The sequence below is a fragment of the Schistocerca nitens genome, chromosome 2 (assembly GCF_023898315.1).
Source record: "Schistocerca nitens isolate TAMUIC-IGC-003100 chromosome 2, iqSchNite1.1, whole genome shotgun sequence".
In the NCBI taxonomy this organism is placed as follows: Eukaryota; Metazoa; Arthropoda; class Insecta; order Orthoptera; family Acrididae; genus Schistocerca; species Schistocerca nitens.
The window spans coordinates 28,025,224-28,041,104 of record NC_064615.1 but is presented as its reverse complement, the minus strand read 5'-3'; the positions used below and the strand labels follow the sequence as shown (position 1 = coordinate 28,041,104).

At 43.6% G+C, this 15,881-nt stretch overlaps 1 protein-coding gene across 3 annotated transcripts in view; it reads left to right on the top strand.

The window, feature by feature from the left end:
- LOC126235685 (ankyrin repeat and fibronectin type-III domain-containing protein 1) overlaps nt 1–15,881 on the top strand; it is a 760,613-nt gene that overhangs the window by 21,031 nt on the left and 723,701 nt on the right. The gene's annotated exons all lie outside the window — the stretch shown is intronic.

Below are 15,881 nucleotides of genomic sequence, written 5' to 3'. Positions count from 1 at the left end.
GATGGATAAGCTGTTAAGCTGATTGTGCGATAATTCTCGCACTTGTCAGCTCTTGCCGTCTTCGGAATTGTGTGGATGATGCTTTTCCGAAAGTCTGATGGTATATCACCAGACTCATATATTCTACACACCAACGTGAATAGTCGTTTTGTTGCCACTTCCCCCAATGATTTTAGAAATTCTGATGGAATGTTATCTATCCCTTCTGCCTTATTTGACCGTACGTCCTCCAAAGCTCTTTTAAATTCCGATTCTAATACTGGATCCCCTATCTCTTCTAAATCGACTCCTGTTTCTTCTTCTATCACATCAGACAAATCTTCACCCTCATAGAGGCTTTCAATGTATTCTTTCCACCTATCTGCTCTCTCCTCTGCATTTAACAGTGGAATTCCCGTTGCAATCTTAATGTTACCACCGTTGCTTTTAATGTCACCAAAGGTTGTTTTGACTTTCCTGTATGCTGAGTCTGTCCTTCCGACAATCATATCTTTTTCGATGTCTTCACATTTTTCTTGCAGCCATTTCGTCTTAGCTTCCCTGCACTTCCTATTTATTTCATTCTTCAGCGACTTGTATTTCTGTATTCCTGATTTTCCCGGAACATGTTTGTACATCCTCCTTTCATCAATCAACTGAAGTATTTCTTCTGTTACCCATGGTTTCTTCGCAGCTACCTTCTTTGTACCTATGTTTTCCTTCCCAACTTCTGTGATGGCCCTTTTTAGAGATGTCCATTCCTCTTCAACTGTACTGCCTACTGCGCTATTCCGTATTGCTGTATCTATAGCGTTAGAGAACTTCAAACGTATCTCGTCATTTCTTAGTACTTCCGTATCCCACTTTTTTGCGTATTGATTCTTCCTGACTAATGTCTTGAACTTCAGCCTACTCTTCATCACTACTATATTGTGATCTGAGTCTATATCTGCTCCTGGGTACGCCTTACAATCCAGTATCTGATTTCGGAATCTCTGTCTGACCATGATGTAATCTAATTGAAATCTTCCCGTATCTCCCGGCCTTTTCCAAGTATACCTCCTCCTCTTGTGATTCTTGAACAGGGTATTCGCTATTACTAGCTGAAACTTGTTACAGAACCCAATTAGACTTTCTCCTCTTTCATTCCTTGTCCCAAGCCCATATTCTCCTGTAACCTTTTCTTCTACTCCTTCCCCTACTACTGCATTCCAGTCGCCCATGACTATTAGATTTTCGTCCCCCTTTACATACTGCATTACCCTTCCAATATCCTCATACACTTTCTCTATCTGTTCATCTTCAGCTTGCGACATCGGCATGTATACCTGAACTATCGTTGTCGGTGTTGGTCTGCTGTCGATTCTGATTAGAACAACCCGGTCACTGAACTGTTCACAGTAACACACCCTCTGCCCCCCTACTTCCTATTCATAACGAATCCTACACCTGTTATACCATTTTCTGCTGCTGTTGATATTACCCGATACTCATCTGACCAGAAATCCTTGTCTTCCTTCCACTTCACTTCACTGACCCCTACTATATCTAGATTGAGCTTTTGCATTTCCCTTTTCAGATTTTCTAGTTTCCCTACCACGTTCAAGCTTCTGACATTCAACGCCCCAACTCGTAGAACGTTATCCTTTCGTAGATTATTCAATCTTTTTCTCAAGGTAACCTCCCCCTTGGCAGTCCCCTCCCGGAGATCCGAATGGGGGACTATTCCGGAATCTTTTGCCAATGGAGAGATCATCATGACACTTCTTCAATTACAGGCCACATGTCCTGTGGATACACGTTACGTGTCTTTAATGCAATGGTTTCCATTGCCTTCTGCATCCTCATGTCGTTGATCATTGCTGATTCTTCCGCCTTTAGGGGCAATTTCCCACCCCTAGGACAAGAGAGTGCCCTGAACCTTTATGCGCTCCTCCGCCCTCTTTGACAAGGCCGTTGGCAGAATGAGGCTGACTTCTTATGCCGGAAGTCTTCGGCCGCCAATGCTGATTATTTATCAAAATTTAGGCAGTGGCGGGGATCGAACCCGCGACCGAAGACGTTTTGATTATGAATCAAAGACGCTACCCCTAGACCACGGGTACGAATGACAAAACGTAATTTTTTCGGATGAATGCAGGTTCTGTTTACAGCATCATGATGGTCGCATCCGTGTTTGGCGACATCGCGGTGAGCGCACATTGGATGCGTATATTCGTCATCGCCATACTGGCGTACCACCCGGTGTGATGGTATTGGATCTCATTGGTTACACGTCTCGGTCACCTCTTGTTCGCACTGACGGCACTTTGAACAGTGGACGTTACATTTCAGATGTGTTACGACCCGTGGCACTACCCTTCATTCGATCCCTGCGAAACCCTACATTTCAGCAGGATAATGCACGACCGCATGTTGCAGGTCCTGTACGGGCCTTTCAGGATACAGAAAATGTTCGACTGCTGCCCTGGGCAGCACATTCTCCAGACCTCTCACCAACTGAAAACGTCTGGTCAATGGTGGCCGAGCAACTGGCTCTTCACAATACGCCAGTCACTACTCTTGATGAACTGTGGTATCGTGTTGAAGCTGCATGGGCAACTGTACCTGTACACGCCATCCAAGCTCTGTTTGACTCAACCCCCAGGCTTATCAAGGCCATTATTACGGCCAGAGATGGATGTTCTGGGTACTGATTTCTCAGTATCTATGCACCCAAATTGCGTGAAAATGTAGTCACATGTCAGTTCTAGTATAATATATTTTTCCAATGAATACCCGTTTATCATCTGCATTTCTTCTCGGTGTAGAAATGGCCAGTAGTGTATAAGCCGCGTTATGTCCACCCTAGATAACACGTAATGCAAAAGAACCAACCGATTTCCTCAATCGGCCTGGGCTGGAGAAAGTGTGTAATGTTTAAATTTTTTGACTCTGTACTTTACGAGCGCTACACTCGGTCCGTTCTTCCGATAGGATTACAAATCTTCGCTAGTCCAAGAGCTATCAAAAACATTTGATCCCTCATCTCTGTGTTCAATAGAACCCGAGTATGAACCCCTGAAAAACCACATTTTGGCGCGTGGCTTTTTGGAACATACTGGCACCGTGCACCGTCGTGCAGGCGCTGGTAATGTTGACTGTGAGGCACTTCGCTCAGCATTACTGGTGTGATGTGCTGCTACTCAATCTACTTAGAAGAGTCGTAAAACTACTTCCGGTGCTAAAGCTGCCTGCACCGGCAACCTCTTAAGAGCCGTCGAGTCCTGCCAAAGGCGCGTGGGTGGTCCTCCAGCTCGCAAGGTCTAGTTACTGCGTACTTCGAACGTAACTGCCACGTGCGGCACAGGGACAACAAGGAGAAATTTATAACAACTTATAACCTCGAAAAATATCTGTAGCAGCCTTGTTAGAAACCGTCGGCATTATCAAAGGATGTAACAGAGAAGTGCCGTGCCAACAATCTATTAGACTGTTTCCAGAACGAATCTCCCAGTATCTGGCGGAGTGTGCTCTATTTTGAAAGTTCGACAGACTGCCTTTGACGTACTGGTCTCACCGACTGCTCTATGGACACAAGACCAACGGATCCATCCTCACATTCTGGCAGAACTTCACTCCTACTTTTTTCCAGACAACACAGCTCTCCTGCATATCTTGCAGGGCCGACAGTTTATTGAGATAAGATTACTTACCCACAGTGTCGGGTTTATTTCCGTAATTATTCAAAAATGGTTCAAATGGCTCTGAGCACTATGGGACTTAACTGCTGAGGTCATCAGTCCCCTAGAACTTAGAACTACTTAAACCTAACTAACCTAAGGACATCACACACATCCATGCCCGAGGCAGGATTCGAACCTGCTACCGTAGCGGTCACGCGGTTCCAGACTGTAGAGCCTAGAACCGCTCGGCCACACCGGCCGGCCGTAATTATTCGCCCTATTTTGAAAGTAAGATGTTGTCAACAAATTTGAGTAAAAATCCTAGCAGACTTGGGTCGTAGGTAAAAACAGCAAGTGGATCAAAATCATCAATTCATTCTCTCAGCTACCACACCCGCACCGAAACGGAAGATAACAGAGAGAAGGCCGAAATACTGTATTCGGTCTTCCGAAGTTGTTTCACCGCGGAAGATCGTAACACTGTCCCTTCTTTCAATCGCCGTACGAACGTCGAAATGGCAGATCTTGAGATAACCGATCGCGGAATTGAAGAGCAGTTACAAACGCTTAGTAGTGGAAAGGAGTCAGACTAAACGAGATACTTACAAGATTCTATAAAGATTACGCGAAAGAACTTGCTCTCCTTGTAGCAGTAATTTGTCAACTATCGCTTGAGCAACGAAAGGTACGTAACGATTGGCAAAAGCGCAGGTCATTCCCGTTTCTAAGAAAGACCGTAACACGGATCCACACATAGACCTATATCGTTGACGTCAATCTGTTGTAGACTTGCAGGACATGTTTTATCCCCAAGAATTATGATGATTTTGGAAAATGAACATGTCCTCTTTAAAAATCAACAAGGATTTCGCAAACAGTGATCCTGCGAAACTCAGATCGCTCTGTTCCTCCATGAGATCCACTGTGCAGTGGACAACGGCGCTCAGGCTCATGCTGTGTTCCTTGATTTCAGTAAGGCATCTGACACCGTCCCACATTGACGTTTAATGAAAATAATACGAGCTTACGGAGTACCGGAGCAGACTTGCAATTAGATTAAAGACTTTCTTGCAAATAGAACTCAACACGTCGCTCTTAACGGAACAAAATCGACTTATGTAAAGATAATATTTGGAGTACCGCAGGGAAGTGTTCACAATATATATCAATGATCCAGTAAAAAGCGTCGGGTGCTCTTTAAGGCTATTCGCAAATGATGCAGTTGTCTGTACCAAAGTAGCAACACCAGAAGATAGTAATAATTTGCAGAACGATCTGCAGAGAATTTATGAATGGTGCGAGCTCTGGCAGGTGACCCTAAACGTAAATAAATGTTACATATTGCGCATACATAGGAAAAGAACTCCATTACTGCAAGCTACACTACTGATGACAAACAGCAGGAGACAGCGTCTTCCGTAAAATATCTAGGCGTAACTATCCAGAGCAACTGAAATCACTCAACAGAGGAAAGTCCACTGGACCTCACGGGATACCAATTCGATTATACACCGAGTACGGGAAAGAACTTGCCCCCCTTCTAACAGCCGTGTACCGCAAGTCTCTAGAGGAACGGAAAGTTCCAAATGATTGGAAACGATCACAGGTAGTTCCAGTTTTCAAGAAGGGTCGTCGAGCAGATGCTCAAAACTATAGGTCTATATCTCTGACATCGATTTGTTGTAGAATTTTAGAACATGTTTTTTGCTCGAGTATCATGTCATTTCTGGAAACCCAGAATCTACTCTGTAGCAATCAACATGGATTCCGGAAACAGCGATCGTGTGAGACCCAACTCGCTTTATTTGTTCATGAGACACAGAAAATATTAGATACAGGCTCCCAGGTAGATGCTATTTTCCTTGACTTCCGGAAGGCGTTCGATACAGTTCCGCACTGTCTCGTGATAAAGTAAGAGCTTACGGAATATCAGACCAGCTGTGTGGCTGGATTGAAGAGTTTTTAGCCAACAGAACACAGCATGTTGTTCTCAATGGAGGGACGCCTACAGACGTTGAAGTAACCTCTGGCGTGCCACAGGGGAGTGTTATGGGACGATTGCTTTTCACAATATATATAAATGACCTAGTAGGTAGTGTCGAAGTTCCATGCGGCTTTTCGCGGATGATGCTGTAGTATACAGAGAAGTTGCAGCATTAGAAAATTCCAGTGAAATGCAGGAAGATCTGCAGTGGATAGGCACTTGGTGCAGGGAGTGGCAACTGACCCTTAACATAGACAAATGTAATGTATTGCGAATACATAGACAGAAGGATCCTTTATTGTATGATAGCGGAACGAACACTGGTAGCAGTTACTTCTGTAAAATATCTAGGAGTATGCGTACGGAACGATTTGAAGTGGAATGATCATATAAAATTAATTGTTGGTAAGGCGGGTGCCAGGATGGGATTCATTGGGAGAGTCCTTAGAAAGTGTAGTTCATCAACAAAGAAGATGGCTTACAAAACACTCGTTCGACCTGTACTTGAGTATTTCTCATCAGTGTGGGATCCGTACCAAGTCGGGTTGACAGAGGAGATAGAGAAGATCCAAAGAAGAGCGGCGCGTTTCGTTACAGAGTTATTTGGTAACCGTGACAGCCTTACGGAGATGTTTAGCAAACTCAAGTGGCAGACTGCAAGAGAGGCGCTCTGCATTGTGGTGTAGCTTGCTGTCCAGGTTTCGAGAGGGCGCGTTTCTGGATGAGGTATCGAATATATTGTTTCCCCTACTTGTACCTCCCGAGGTGGTCACGAATGTAAAATTAGAGAGATTCGAGCGCGCACGGAGGCTTTCCGGCAGTCTTTCTTCCCGCGTACCATACGCGACCGGAACAGGAAAGGGAGGTAATAACAGTGGCACGTAAAGTGCCCTCCGCCACACACTGTTGGGTGGCTTGCGGAGTATAAATGTAGATGCAGATGTAGACCTCAAGTGGAATGACCACATAAAACAGATAGCGGGAAAAGATAATGAAAGACTGAGATCTTAATGAGCCGGCCGCTATGGCCGAGGGGTTCTAGGCGCTTCAATCCGGAACCGCGCTGCTGCTACGGTCGCAGGTTCGAAGCCTGCCTCGGGCATGGATGTGTGTAATGTTCTTAGGTTAGTTACATTTAAGCATTTCCAAGTCTAGGAGACTGATGACCTCAGATGGTAAGTGGTGGTGGTGGTGGTGAATGTTTAACGTCCCATCGACAACGTGGTCATTAGAGACGGAGCGCAAGCTCGGGTTAGGGAAGGATTGGGAAGGAAATGGGCCGTGCCCTTTCAAAGGAACCATCCCGGCATTTGCCTGAAACGATTTAGGGAAATCACGGAAAACCTAAATCAGGATGGCTGGAGACGGGATTTAACCGTCGTCCTCCCGAATGCGAGTCCAGTGTGCTAACCACTGCTCCACCTCGCTCGGTAGATGTTAAGTCCCATAGTGCTTAGAGCCATTTTGAATCTTAAGGAAATATAACTCATCCACGAAAGAAGTGGCTTATTAGGCGCTTGTTCCCTGATTCTTGAGTATTGTTCGTCTATGTGGGATCCCTATCAGGTAGGACTGATAGAGGAGTTAGAGGAGATTCAACGAAGAGCAGCGCGTTTCGTCGCGGGATCGTTTAGCTGGAGAGAGACCGTTACGGAGATGCTAAGCAAACTCCACAGGCGGACGTTGCAAGAGAGACGTTGTGCGTCACGGAGATATTTACTACTGATATTTCGGGACAGCACTTTTCAGGACGAGTCGGACAACATATTATTTCCCTCCATATACATCTCGCGTACTGACCGCTAGGAGAAAATTCGAGAAATAGAGCCAACACAGAGACTTACCTACAATCATTCTTGCGACGCACCATTAGCGAGTGGAACAGGGTTGGAGGGATTAGATAGTGGTTACGAAAGTACCTTCCGCCACACACCACTAGGTGGCTTGTTGAGTATGGTGTAGATTAGATGTACGTCGTTTTAAAATCTCCTGATGGATTGAAATTCATTGCCTTCCGGCGTCAGTGTTCCTACCGACTGTACCAGGCGAGTACCACTCGCGGACCCGTCCTCACACGTCCATCTACAGCTGTGCTTGTCCTGCAAGCTATGTAGGAAGACTGTGAAAATTAGAAAGTAGGAAGGCGTTACTGAAAAAATCAAACTGCGAGGATGGATCGTTCAGACGGTAAGAGCTTTGCCCGTGAAAACCAAGGTTCGCGTTTCGAGTCTCAGATCGACACACAGTTCGCATCTGTCAGCAACATTCTGCACAGATTTCCTACTCGCACTACCCATTACCGGAAGCAGAGGTAATCTGTGGACTCCGTTATATTTTCAAAAGGCGCAATACATCATCAATGAAAAAATTTTGAAAACCAAGTATTGCAACCTCAAGAAAACAGACAACTTTAAATATATGGGTGAAAATACAAACCTGAAAAGTGAAAAAGACGTAATTAAAATCAGAACTGAAAAATTGAAAACAGTGTAAATGAAAGTGAGAAATATGTACAGTAAAACTAGTCTTTCTAAAAAGGTCGTTGTAATACGTACAGTTGTGAAACCAGACGTCCTCTACAGGTTAGAAACATTACTTTTATCCTGACACAAAATTATATTAGAAGATTAAGAAAAGAAACAAAGAAGAATTTAGCGAAGAATATTATGTCTAATCAAGTGCAAAGATGTCAATTGTGTTTTGAGGCTAAATGTGGAAATATACTCATTCTGCCCTGAACCAACAGATAGTTTAGAAAAAGACATGTTACACTTTATGGCCATCTAGAGAGAATGAATATGGAGAGATTAACAACGAAAAGACACACATTCTTCCAAAACAGGAAAACAGACTAAGAAAATGGGGGAGAAGACAAGAAAGGGCTAAGCAGAAATACAGATTGCACAGGAGACCTTGCTCGACAGAGACAAAATTCAGACTAGAAGTCAAGAAATTCAAAAGTTTTCAGGAAGATAAAAACAATCAGAAAATCAACTGGAATCAAATTGCCAGATGAGACGGAAAGAGCTCATTCTGAGGAGCTGAAAGAGATTTGGACAAGGGCGAAGGAGAAGAGAAATAAATACGAGTAGTTAGCTTGACGTGGCCCTTAGTTGCCCTTAAACGATTTTTTAAAGTGAAATTGGAGAGCAAGGAAGGAAGCAGGTAGAAAATTATTCCACTTAGTTTTTTTTTAGATAGTAAGTAAATAGGAAGAAGAAGAAATTAGCACCACTTCAACCAGCAAAACTAGGTTGCCACGTGGACGTCGAATGTGGGCTGTTGTGGGCAATTGCAGCCTGGAATTAGTAATTTCCCGACAGCGTCTGCGTAACGTTCCACTACACCAGTGATTCCCAACCTTTCTGAAACCATTGCCCCTGAGTTTTGTCAGGTATTAACGATTCGCCCTCTCCTTTTCTCGTCCTCCCAACATTATCAACATTAGCGATAGCTAAACTTTAGAATGAAAAAGAATTTTCTTTGAACACTTCCATTTTCAAAATAACTAAAGATGACTGAGATTTAGTTTTTAGAAGTTCTATGAAACCACGAAGAAAAGATACAGTGAGATAATTGGTAACGCTTGTTTCTAAAACTCTTTTTTTATAGAGTGATGAAGTAATTTTCAGTGCATCGCGGGACCTACCTGTAACTCCCTCTCAGAAAGCAAAGCGATTTTCACTGTTCATATTGAGGGTAGGCAATGGTTTTCTGACGTGTTTCCATTGCACCATTCATCTCCCTAGCGCAGTGTGCGATTTGCAGGGGGGGATGGGGGGATTTCCCCCCTCTGCATCAGACCATTCCCTTCTCTGGTTTTAGTTTATGCATCACAACCTGGGATGTTTATTTCCCACGCACTGGAGTAAAACTTCACATATAATTTAAATTTGTGGAGCCGAACACTGAAAGTTTTTAATACAGTCTTACTATTAATACTATTAATATGTATGCTTATTAATTTTGAAAAAGTGTTATGTAGTAAGTAAGCATTTCAAAACATTTAGAACTAAACGACAAGACGACGCACGCCACATTACCGTGGCATGCCACAATGTTGCAAGACGTCGCCCCAGCGTAAACGAGGCTTTAGAGCCAGGTGATGTGTTGCGTACGAAACTAAAACCTGCAATCAGACCCAAACGTCGTGGAAAACTGTGAAGAGGTGTCATCCTGCAGCAAGATAACGCTCGCCCACATTCTGCCAAACGGACAGCCGACGCAATAAAGGAGTTGAGATTCGAGGTGCTGGAACATCCACCATACAGTCCAGCCCTGGCTCCAAGCGATTTTCACATGTTTGGACCATTAACGGAAGCACTACAGGGAAGAAGATTTGAAAGTGATGAAGACGCCATTGCTGCGGTGTAAAATTGGTTACAGATGCAACCGATAAACGTATTTTCTGATGAAGTAAAAAAACCCGTAAAACGTCGGGAAAACTGCATTGAAGTCCAGAGAAGTTACGTAGAAAAATAACGCATGTTTCAGTTTCCTATCATCAGAATAAGTACAGCTTTTCACAAATGTGCCTTTACTTTTTGAATTCCCCTCGTATATCTGTATGTAGATACTTTTGTAAATAAGCTTTACCTATAATGTACTTTTAAAGATATAACAAGGGATGGCTTTTCTGATAGTGCTTACGCGTGAATAGTGAGTTTCGGCATTAACATCTATTTATAAATAACGGTTTCACCATGGGTAACGCCACGGTCCAAGCTACTAACATATATAATTATACTAACCCCCACTGGTAAGAGCACAAATCGAACACTGCCCTAGCGGCAGCTGCTTCACCCACACCCTGCTCCCTTATTTAAAATCAACAAATTTAAAATGTGTTAACTATACTTATGTCTGCTGTGTGTAAATCACTTACCTGCTGGATCCTTACTTCTGAACTACGAGAAAGTACCACTGGCATTAATAATTATGTTGACAGTAACAATGGTAATAATAATAATATTGTGTAGGCGATATCAAGTTGTAAAGTGAAGAGAGTAGGAAATCTAGGGTGATCCTTGAATTCCCCATATACGACCAGGTTTCACTCTTCAAGCTTTCCCGGCGGATATGTTGTAAATAGTGTTCAGGGGTTTGCCGCCTTATGACATTGTGCAAATTCCACAATAGTTGCTCGGAGCAACTGAGCAACTGTCAGACATCTTCAGGTGGTTGAACCTTGCTGGTGGCTAGGTACGACTGACGACAATCCGTGGAATTTGGACTCCCGTCATCCGGCGGCAAACCCGTGAAGACTATTCATAAGACTAGGTTGTTAGCATGGAATATTACTGATTCAGCCACCACTAACATGTGGAACAGACGCCATCGGGGTACCGCCATTAACATGTGGAACCGTCATGCCCTCTGTCCACTTTAGCCTTGGACAAGAGCTCCGCGTGCGGTTATAGGCGCTGCAGTCTGGAACCGCGAGGCCGCTACGGTCGCAGGTTCGAATCCTGCCTCGGGCATGGATGTGTGTGATGTCCTTAGGTTAGTTAGGTTTAACTAGTTCTAAGTTCTAGGGGACTAATGACCTCAGAAGTTGAGTCCCATAGTGCTCAGAGCCATTTGAACCATTTGAAGAGCTCCGCCGTACCGAAGTCCATCTCTTCCGTCTTCGCTGCCGTTGAGGTCTTCACCGTAATCCTGTCAAGGGGGCCTTATGTGGTACTATCAGAACGGCCAGGTGAACCACGGTTTTTATGAGGTGTTACTACTCATCACTCCTCTTTTATCCTGGCTTGTGACAGGCAACCTTTGGACCTTCAGGACCAGGGCGGCAGAGTTCTACATCCACATCTACATGGATACTCAGCGAATCACATTCAAGTGCCTGGCAGAGGGTTCATCGAACCACCTTCACAATTCTCTATTGTGAATTTTAGCACTCATGTCGATGACCTCACACTTTTCGTTATTTAGGGTCATTCACCAATTTTCGCAACATTCAGATATCTTTTATAAATAGTTTTGCAATTTGTTTTGATCTTCTGATGAGTTCATTAGTCGATGAACGTCAGCGTCATCTGCAAACAACCTAAGACGGCTGCTCAGATTGTCTCCCAAATCGTTTATATAGATAAGGAACAGCAAAGGACCTATAACACTTCCTTGGGGAACGCCAGAAATTACTTCTGTTTTACTCGATCACTTTCCGTCAATTACTACGAACTGTGACCTCTCTGACAGGAAATCTCGAATCCAGTCACGTAACTGAAACGATATTCCATAAGAACGCAAGTTCACTATAAGCCGCTTGTGTGGTCCGGTGTCAAAAGCCTTCTGCAAATCCAAAAATATTGAATCAATCTGATATCCCTTGTCAGTAGCATCCAACAAATGGTTCAAATGGCTCTGAGCACTATGCGACTCAACTGCTGAGGTCATCAGTCGCCTAGAACTTAGAACTAATTAAACCTAACTAACCTAAGGACATCACACACATCCATGCCCGAAGCAGGATTCGAACCTGCGACCGTAGCGGTCACGCGGTTCCAGACTGAAGCGCCTTTAACCGCACGGCCACACCGGCCGGCAGCATCCAACACTTCATGCGAATAAAGAGCCAGTTGTGTTTTCACAATAACCATGTTTTCTAAATCCATGTTGACTGTGTGTCAATGGACCGTTTTCTCCGAGGTAATTCATAGTGTTCGAACACAATATATGTTCCAAAATCTTGCTGTATATCGGCGTTAATGGTGTGGGCCTGTAATTTAGTGGATTACTAGGAGGAAACAATATTAGACAGAAATCCTTTCAAGAATAAAATATTAACGTTAGAAGGCTTTCAACGCAAAAGAAATAATAAATCGGGAACAACGTGGACAGAAGAAAGGAAAAGACAGCATGGGGAGAAGATGAAGGACTACGGAAAAAATAGAAAATGAAAAAAGAAGAGGAATTGAGGTTGTTACGTGATCCTAGTTAATCAATACGAAAATTAAAAGCAAAGCGTAGGCCTTACAGCAGTGTAACAGTCATCACATTGTTACTGTTGTATTGTACTGTCAGTTAGTTCGTTTACCGGTGCAAAGTGAATAACGAAGTAGTTGTGGGACCTACAACTCGGAGAAGGCATTTTCATGACGTATTTAAACATTTATGGTGTATGTGCCTCGGTTTTACTGTCATAAATGCATGGTGCCAAGTGCAAACAGTGTGTGTGTAGTGGATTGACCGCGTGAGGAGGATGTTCATACATTTGTTTTACGATCTCAGCCACATTCAATCATTTAGTGGAAAAAAAATGTTGTTATTGGTAAGTTATGTAGTCAGTATTTCAGTCTTACGAAATAGTGGTAATAGTAAAGATCTTTTAAAAATTTAGACTCTTGATCCAGACACAATCAAACACTTTTGTCTTTACCCCTCAGAAAATTTCATTTTACCCCTCAGGGGTAATTACCCCCATGTTGGGAACCACTGCAGTACAGACTGTACAAAACGTCCTGAGAGATTAATCCGTTTGGTGCCCTGAGACCCGAGCCCGGCACCTTGCCTTCGTGTGCGGTGCTCTCACAGAGCGAACTGCACAGCTTCTAAAGTTTGCCCGTTTGACTTCACAGAAACTTTGCTGCTCTCCTTCTTGGGCAGCATTCCTGCAAGGAAAGATATCGCGGAGAAATATGCCGAAAACTGCACTTTATCTTGACCTATTTCTTTAACATTAGCGGCGTCCAAGCACATTAAGACTCTATGCAATGGAAGAGGCTTACGAAACGAACTAAGATCGCGTCTCACAATTATAGATTTCTGAAGTAGACATAAAAGAATCAATCAACTATACTTGTGGCTTCCTACTGTGTGTTCTCGATAAACAGCAGAATGGTGGTTGCTCTCTAGCGCTTAACGTAATGTTTGGAATTCATCGGTACTTTTCACAACTTCGGATGCTAACAGTTCGTTAGTCGCACAGCTGCAATTACAATTTTGTGTTGTGAACTGTGATGCTCTGCACGACTGACAAGGGCTTATTAACTGCTATTTCCGTAACAGATATGTTGTTCAAATATTGTTTCTGACGATCAGTTCACGTTAAACAGAGAATCCAAGTTTCCCTTGTCAATGCTCATAGATTACGAGCTATGAATTACCTTGTCAACATAGTCCCTGTTGAACCTGCCCATAAATGATTTGCGCCGTCTGTAAGTAAATAATGATTCAGCAAAACGTTTCATTTACGTCTGTTCAGAGAGAGAGAGAGAGAGAGAGAGAGAGAGAGAGAGAGAGAGAGAGAGAGAGAGAGAGCGAATTCATGTTGGAAATTCAGTTGTTCGCTAAACCTTGTTTATTAGATTCCCGTTTTAACAGATTCAAAATGCAAGTTAGGGAGAGTCAAAAAAACAGCACTCGTATCCCTTTTGATATGGGGAAAAGTTGCTGGTGTTGCAATTTTAGAAACTTGTTTATTGGTATATGAATGCGAGCGGATTCTTTTCAACCTGAACAGACGCACGATTTATTAAGCGAAACCGTTTGTAGAAGACAGTTGCCCGTCTGAATATTAGTGGATCGATAACAAACCTGTCTTTTCATAGTTCAGTCTTGTACTGATTTTCCAAACACATAAAAATACAGAAGTTACAGGAGTTTCATAGCAAAAATATTGTTCCAGACTTCCCGAGAATTTCAGTGAGGTCACAGTTAAGCAATAGCGCTCTCTTCCCCATTCAATTCCACAGTCTTTCGACTGGCCCGAAGTATATCAGTCGAAGGTTCTGAACCGCATACTAAGCGTCTGTCGGCTTTACTTGTATTCCAATACACTTTTTTTCTATACCATCCATTACAAAAGATGGATTTTATTATTGCATGCCTGGAGGCGCCAACCCGAATAAAAAAGAGCAAGATCGGTGGCGTTTATTTAACATTCTAACATTACTGGTGGCACACAAATTCGCTCGGGGCAAGAATGGGGCAGGAAATCGGGTTCACCTTTCCACCGGAAAAAGTGCACAAATTAGGAGGTCAGTTGTGAATTTTGAGCCTTGCTCATCCCAAAAATGGGTCCAGTTGATTTGAACATCGCGTTACCTCACTCGGTCCTTGGCCTAGGATTGCGTAAGGTTTTTGCCGTGTGCGAAGCCACGGTCACGGTTAAGTGATGGAGGAGAAGAAAGAGGGTAAGTCGTATAAAAATTCTTTTAAACTTAGTTCAGGAATGAATGAACTTGATATACTGTTTGCGAACAGTCTAGCAAAGCTTAGAAACAATCGTGTCATTGCGATCTGTCCAAACACCTTCCCTGAGCCGGCAAGAAAGACTTCGTTGAAACGCTACATTCGTATTCGGGTTGGAGAGCCATCAAGCAGTCTTCTGCTAACCAGATTTCCCTAAATCACTCCCATCGACGATGGGAAGGATGTTTCAGCGTGGCACACTCTAGCTTAGCCGAGTTGCTGCCTGTAATGATATCGGTATTAGATTATAAACTCCCGTTCCATGTGAACACTTTCCCAGTGTTTTTTCATGAAACATTTGTGCTTATCGGGACTGGAAAGTACGTTTACTCTTCTAGACAAGGTTTCAGCAATTATTCAAAGATGACTACCATGTTTCCATCGCTTCATTGAATTCAAATGGTCCAAATGGCTCTGAGCACTATGGGACTTAACTTCTGAGGTCATCAGTCCCCTAGAACTGAGAACTACTTAAACCTAACTAACCCAAGGACAGCACACACATGCATGCCCGAGGCAGCATTCGAACCTGCGACCGTAGCGGTTGCGCGGTTCCGGACTGTAGCGCCTAGAACCGCTCGGCCACAACGGCCGGCGCTTCATAGAATTAGCAGATGCTGAGTTCGTGTGCTGATCCAGTCAATGAGGCGCATTCGAGAAGTCCCGCTGTCAAAATAATTCTAATTAAAGGAAGTGATATGGGTTCGTATGTCACTAGCACATATTCCTAGAATTTCACAAAGACTTTTGCGCAAATAATCTGCCGAAAAGTGCAGGATTTCTTTCGGCCCTTTAGACGGGGTGAAGTCCCTCAGCGCAATATGTTTGTTCCTAGTGATGGCTGTCTTTCATTTCCGTTAGGAGAGAGTGAAATTCTGGACAGCAAGAGGTTCAGCACAAGGGTGAAACTTTGGACCCGCCAGTGAGCAACTGTCATTAAGGTCAGAGATACCGATTCCATTCGGTAAGCATAGTCTGAAACTGTTAAGAAGAGTCATTTTGAAACAATCTGTATGGGAACAGAAGTTCTTAACGGCAACTTTCGGTGTTCTCCAAAA